The sequence below is a fragment of the Pseudopodoces humilis genome, chromosome 4 (assembly GCF_049639895.1).
Source record: "Pseudopodoces humilis isolate 2021_Gansu_Grassland_sample_001 chromosome 4, ASM4963989v1, whole genome shotgun sequence".
Classification (NCBI taxonomy): Eukaryota; Metazoa; Chordata; class Aves; order Passeriformes; family Paridae; genus Pseudopodoces; species Pseudopodoces humilis.
Window position 1 is genome coordinate 42250305 of NC_142203.1, and position 7385 is coordinate 42257689.

Genomic DNA, 7385 nt, shown 5'->3' on the forward strand with positions numbered 1-7385 from the left:
TACAGTAGGCTTCTGTCTCCATGATTTTTTTGAGAAGCTTTTATAGGACAAAGCAGTGTCTTTGCCCAATGATATTTAATTTTTGAGTCACTTCAAATCTGCTCTCCAGATCAAGATATTTATGTTTAGCTGGTGGTCTCAGACCTCTTGGCACCAGAGATGACCCTCTGTCGGGCATTTGTTCTGGCCTGGGCTACTTCTTCCATATGCACCAGCTGAGGTGTTAGAGGGGTGTGGGGGAGTCATGCCACAGGACTCCTCTCCTGGTGTCTCATTTCATGCCCCCAAATTTAGTGTTCTGGTGCTTCATATTCCAAGGGGTAGATAAACTCAGGCTGCTGCCAATGCTATTACTTTTCCAACAAGTCAACAGCAAACTGTCAAGTGGCACCTTTCAAGCACTTCACAGATGTCATTTATTTTAAAATATTTGCTTGGGTTTAAATTTTTTATATAAAATACAAAATTAATGTGGTAAACAGTCAAAGTGAGAAATATTTTATGAACACATTTACCAAAATAAAAAGCGCTCCTCATGTTGCTGCCTAATGATGGAGCATTTTAAGAACACTCCTATAATACTATTCTTTGTTGTCTGATCCATAGCTTAGTGTAGTAGGATTTAATTTTTGGTGTCACCATGAAATGCAGTGTGCAGCATATGAAATGTTAATGTAATGCATAAATGTGCAATTAAAAAAACCAAGGTGATGTAAAGAAGGAAGTATTGAATAGCTGAAATATTCCACAGTTTGCGGGTGCCATTAGGCACAAAAATATTGGATTTTTTTACCCATTCATGTTTTAACATAATTCCCTTCTTTTTCTTTCTTTTAATCTCTGTAATTAAGTTTTCAGTCTGAACTGAGAGGAAAAACGTCTCTTAAGCCAGACTTAATATTGCACTGATAAATATAGAGAGTACTGACCTTTCTACAGATGTAACCTGTCAAACTCCAATGCCGTCAGTGAAGCTACACCACTAAACATCAGCTGAAGCTTAACTTGCTTGGGCAACAAGCACCAATTAGGGATATTCTATAAGGACAGCAAGAACTATTAAAAATTGCTTATTTCTTTTCAATTTATGAAAATTAAGAGGTTATTTTGAGATTCAACACTGTCTCTGCATAGTTTCCACAATACTGTTTGCTCCTGGATTTGTATGGCAAACATAAGCCCAGCATTGACTAACTTGTGTGTTTCACCTTGTCTTGATTCAGAATCTCAGCCTGACAGTTTTCAAGAAGCATTTGGACTACGCTCTCAAGCACATGGTGTGACACTTGGGGTAGACCTGTGCAGGGCTAAGAGTTGAACTTGATAATCCTTGTAGGCCCCTTCCAACTCAGCATATTCTGTGGTTCTATGATGATATGATGCATGATAGTATACAAATGACAGTATAACCTCTGTAGGTAGACAGAGGAAAACCTGGTGAAATTTAATCTCTGTTACTCATGCTGAGAGTCATCACAATGTCCCACAGGTCACTATGATTACTAAAGTTCTTAGAAAATGCCCCTGCCCAAATTAAGGTGCAAACAAGACCATATGCCAGTGACAAGAGTATGTGTTTTATTTGACAGAGAGAGAGAGAGAGAGAGAGTAGGAGGTGGGAGGGACAGAAAGAGAGTGACAGCGACAGAATAAGGAAAATATCACCTCTCCATGGATCCCAGTGATGTTCCATTGACCCTCCAGTGACCCTCTCCAGCTGGTCTTCTTGGTGGTGAAGGTCCCCCGCAAAAGCAGAGAATCCAGTGGGTTAATATATGCTCAGGAGAGGTAGGAAAATTCAGGCACCTCCCTGGCAGGGTGGGGGGAGTTTGCCATTGTCTCTTACAGACTCTGGGTTTGCTGTATCATATGCAATACTGTGGTGCAAGGCTTCAGGAATGACTCTGGAGGGCACTTCATGGGGCTTTTGATGGATTAAGGCACCCCCTCATCTGCCTCTCATGTGAATATCCCAGGATATGGTCTGTGGGGATGAATCTCTTTTGCATTTGGCTTTCTTGTGGATGCATTCCTCTCCTACAGCTTTGTTTTTTCATAGCCTGAGATGGTTAAAGAATGGGTTTTTCCTTTATTTAATCTTAGTGGTTTAACTGATAGTCCAAAGTCCCAGACAGGTATCTTCAGGGAAACTTCCTTGGTTATAGCTTTTTATACAGTTTTTGTTATAATGAGGAAAACTTTATAGCAATGTTTGAGGCATGAACTATTTCAGTGTCTGACAACAGGGAACCACTCAATAAAGGACTGAGCAATGAGATGGCATACATAGGCTGCTGCTGCAGTTTAACCCCAGTAGAGAGCTGAGCACCACACAGCCACTCTTCCCCTCCATGTGATGGGAAAAGGAAGAATAGAAGAATAAAAGTGAAAATTCTCATGAGCTGAGATACAAACAGATTAATAATTTTTTTAAGGGGGGAGAGGGAGGGGATGAGGAGGGTAAGGGAAAGAAAAGGAAACAAAACAAAACCTAGAGAAACAAATTATGCAAGAGAAAAAAATTGCTCATGACCTACTGATCCATGTCCACCCTGTGTTTGACCAGCAGTCTCCATCATTCTCCACCCCTCAGCTTTCTCTGCTCAGCAAGGCATCACATGATATATGGAATAACTCAGTTGGCATCAGCTGTCCCAGCTCCATGCCTTCCAAACAACATGTGCACCCCCAGCCCACTTGCCGGCAGAATGAGGAGCAGAAGAGGCATTCATGCTGTGTAAACACTGCTCAGCAGTAATGAAAACATCCCCAAGTTATCAACACTGTTTCCAGCACAAATCCAAAACACAGTTCCACATTAATTACTGTGAAGAAATTTAACACTGCCCCAGTCAAAACTAATGCAAATGTGAAAAGTCAGAGAATCAGCACCCATTCATATCTCTTTCTGATCTTGTAGAGAGAAATGCAAAGCTAGGACACAAGATTCGTGGATAATTTAATGTCCTCTTTAATCTAAAGATACTGTATAATTGTCCATGATTTATCTGATCTAAACATCCGATTTGGGGCATAAATTGTAATGTTGTAGTTGTGTGTTTTATGGCAAGAAGTGACATAAAATAATCTCTGGAGAAAAAAAGTTGAAGTTTAAAACTCAGAAATTTCTGTTATCTTGTATATTAGTCCTCAAGTGTTTAAGTATTCAACAGTTCATAACACATATAATTTGAAACAATAACTAATCTACACAGGCTGTTTTAATAGGCAGGTGGTAGTAATAATTAATTTCTCTTTGAAAGACAATGAAAATGTCATATTCATCACAATTAAGAGTATAATATTATGATGGTTTGGCATTTAGGGAAAAAAAAGTAAAAAAAGATGGAAGTGAAGGCTTTGAGAGAGAGGCTGATGGGAGTTTTTTCTTTGCTTGAGACCTGGCCAATAGCTGGCCATTTCTGAGTATTGACAATGTTGTTCACCATAAAGAAGTGAGATCAACCCTGTGAATACCACATTTTAAACATATTTTGCCCTTCTCCTAATCCATATCTCACAAAATAAGTAAGTTTTCTGGTGATTTTTTTAGCTAATGCTTTAAAACTACCACATTACTTTGTGCATTGGCCAGGAAATTAAATTGGCGAATTTAAACTACTACAAATTTATATACATATATACATATATATATTTATATATACACACATGAAACCTTTTGATCTCCTTCCTTCTCTGTTGCCGATTTACTTGAAAAAAAAGTCATAAAAATAATGTAAAAAGTATTCTTTTTGTATCACAAATTTGTGATGTGTTCATATCTGGATTCTATTCCAGAGTGTTTAAATTGTGAGTTTGAATAAATTTAAACTATTGTCTTAAGTGTAAATGTCCGGCTAATTTTTGTTGACCAGCACATTTGAAGCTAGAAATTAAGCCATAGGGTCACCATCTTTTTCACTTCTGCATATCAACATTAAACTGACCTTCTCAAATACTCTAGTATTTTAGAGTAAAAAAAAAAAATTGAAACATTGCAGCCAGACCTACTTCAAGGCTTCACGCAGTTTACAAGAAGTAACTCCCACAAATACAAAACTCACAATTACCAGCAAAATTGGATCTGTCTTACTGGAGGTACTATAAGCCAGAAACTTTGTACTCAGACTGCAGTGGGTGGGCCAAGGGATGAGAAGAGGTGATCAGCACCCACAGAGATGGCCCTGCTGGGATTTTCTCTAAAGACCCAGTTTCTCACTAACAGACATGAAGCAAAAGGCAAGCAAGATCTACGGCTGCTACCAGCAGCCCATTCAAACCCAGAAATCTCCTGTCCAAGACCCCAAGTGACTTCACTTGAGCTGAGAGTCTGTCCCATACCCCACCTAAATTTGTTCTTCAGACCCAGATATTCCTCCCTTCCACAGAAGCTCTTCCAGGCCTTATTTCATTCCCAAATATTAAATCCAGGACAAACTGATAATATTTTCATTATCTGTAATATTAGTAGCATCAACAGTAGCTGTGTTAGAAGTATTAAATAGCTCAAGCTAGCACCTCCTAATTCCAGATCCTTGGCAGTAAACATGGAACCAGAACCAACCCTGTTGGTCCTGTGAGAGTATTCACTTTTCAGCAAGGCAGTATGTAGCCTTATCAGACTTCAGAGAGCCCAGAGGGAAATGCTGATGGAACTTGGCTACTCCTCTGAAACTTGTCTTTGAAGCTCTTCCATTTCTTTTGCACAAAAACTCAATAGGGTTAGTTCCAATCTCTTGCCTTCTCTCCTGAGCTGTCTTTGACAACTCTGTCCAGAAGGAGAATGCTAAACTCAGTTCTCACTTGCAGTTGCAAATCTCAGTGGAAGTCATTGTACAAGATCACTTTTTGTGCTATTTTTACTGTGTAACTTTAACCTTGCAATGTAAGTTACACAGATGGAATTGATTTCAGTAGAATTGTCTTAGATGTTTATGAGAGCACACTTGATCCAGCAGTAGATTATGCAAGAGATGAGCAGAGTAAAATCCTGTTACCTTAAGAAGGAGACAGTTTGCACCTCACAAAACAAATCATAAAGTCAATCTGGATTATAAACTAGTTTCTAAAATTTATCAATCATACGTTTTTCTGTAACATTCTGCTGCAGAATTAACAATCTTTCTCACCATGTGCAAGCTATGTCTTATGTTGCAGTGTTTTCTCCTAAGGTTCTACCTCCTAGAAGGACAAAACAGCCTTCTGAAGAAATCCTAAAGATATATTTTTCAGTTCAAATAAATAGTATGTATAATGGAATGCTTATTTAATTATTTAATTATTTACAACAATTCCTAATTTATGTAAAATAAAGTTTGCTTAAATAAAACATTTCCAAGTGAAATCAGCTCTGGTCAGAGGAGTTTCTGTTACAACACTGTTATATGTAAACAGAAGACAGGATGAATATGAATTGCAAGATCTGTTTGAGAGTATGGACAGTTTTTACTTCTTTTGGCTCCTCTTCACCACTTTTACAAAACTCCTTTTACATTGCTCTTCCTTTATTCATGTTCCCTCCTACCCTGCCACTTGCTCTTTTCAATTTTCTGCCTTACTCTTCTCTTGACTTTATCCCCCTTTTTTCTCTAATACAAGAAAACAATGCTAAAAACCATTTAGAAATGTACTTCTATGTTCCTTTGCCAAGGCTTTAAACAGAAATCCTTTGGACTGCAGGGACAGTCTCCATGACCATCTACCTCTCTTTTTTCTCCTTTGTGTAATCATGCACCACTTTCTGTTCCATTGCCCATCTTGAACGTATGGATCGCACAAGAAAGAGGCTACCTAGAAAAGCACCCCGTTTTTTTCACTCCTACCCATGCTATGTTGTCCCAAGGAATTTAAGTTTCCCTTTTCAACAGAAAAGGTAAGTCACTGTATACGAAATACCTCCAACTCCTCTTCCCTAACTTTACACGGCAAATCAGGGTTTCAGAGGGTGCCATTAAATTTTTGTGGTTGAGATATTTCTAACACAGTGACTTTTCTTTCAAAGCTTCTGATTATTTAATGATTGGCAAACTCTTACTGGCGTAAATTGTCAGAATTCCACCAGAAACCTTCCCATTCTCCCATCTGTTCACCTGACACCTGTGGATGACACAACACTCTCAGAGACATGACTGATCTCAGGGCTGAGGACCCCAGGGCCTTCAGGCTCAGAGGAAGGAAGGAGGTCCTGAGCTGAACAGGCATTTAGAGTGTATCTGAATTTCCCAAGTCTCAAATCTGATAGCCCAGTATAGCAAATCACTGTGATGCCAAGTTGCAAGGATTTATTGACATGGACAAACTATATTTAGATGGTGGCTTACTTACAGACTGCACCTTTACCTTTCACGAGATCTGCAGATTAACTATGCCAGTGCTTTCTGAGTAGTAGCTGCAAGATTTTACAAGAAGTGAAATAATGGCATAAGAGATGTTTTGTTGCTAAATTTGTGGGATTAGTAAACTCCTTTTAATTCAGAAATATTTACCAAAACCCAGAGAATCTCTAAATGCTTGAAGATAATGGATATGAACAAAGCCATTTATTCAAACAAACAGCCCCTTTGAAGGGCTTTTCTGGACAACAGACAAATCCAGAGAGTGCCTCACGTGGCATTTGACAGGACTCTTTCGGATATAGTTTAAATGACTCAAGCACCAAAGGGGCCTACACCGCGTCCTTTGGGAGGCAGTTTCACAAACCAGTTGACCTTGCACAGGTAAAGCAGCCTAAAATGCTCTCTCCAAGGTAATCTTTTACTCTTGCATACCCTTCCAGATTTCTTGCAGCGTTATGAAGAAGTGCTTCTTATACCCCGCATAGGCAGGTGGAAATCTGATGGAGATGAAGGTGCTGGCAGCTCCACACCATTTATACCATTATGGTTGTGAGATGAACTTTTATAATTTTTATGCAGTGAAACTAAACTATGAGTTGCAAGGTGAAAGAATAATCTTGCTGAGACATTTTGTTCAGCTTTAGAAAGGGTGCTTGTAAACCAATGAGGGAGAAATGGCACAAGCCTTGGCATTTGCAGTCACAAATTGAAACACTCAACAAACAGGCAGGGATGTTTATCCCACCAGGAAGAAGGGATTAAGCAGGATCCAGTCCTGAAGGCTGGATCTTTGAACTTGCTTTAGGCTTCCTAACCAGAAATGATAGTGAGATACTGACAGATATGAGAATAGTAACTAAGTCAAGAATGGTATGGAGAGAAATGAGAGGAATCTGAAAGACAACCAACTAACACTGCCTACATATATCTCCCACAAGTACTGGACATCTGCAGGAGATACGTATGTAAATGGATTAGAGCCCTGGAATAGTTAGCGAGTTTTCCATCTCACTGCAATATACAGAATAGATAAATAAATAGTGGGCATAT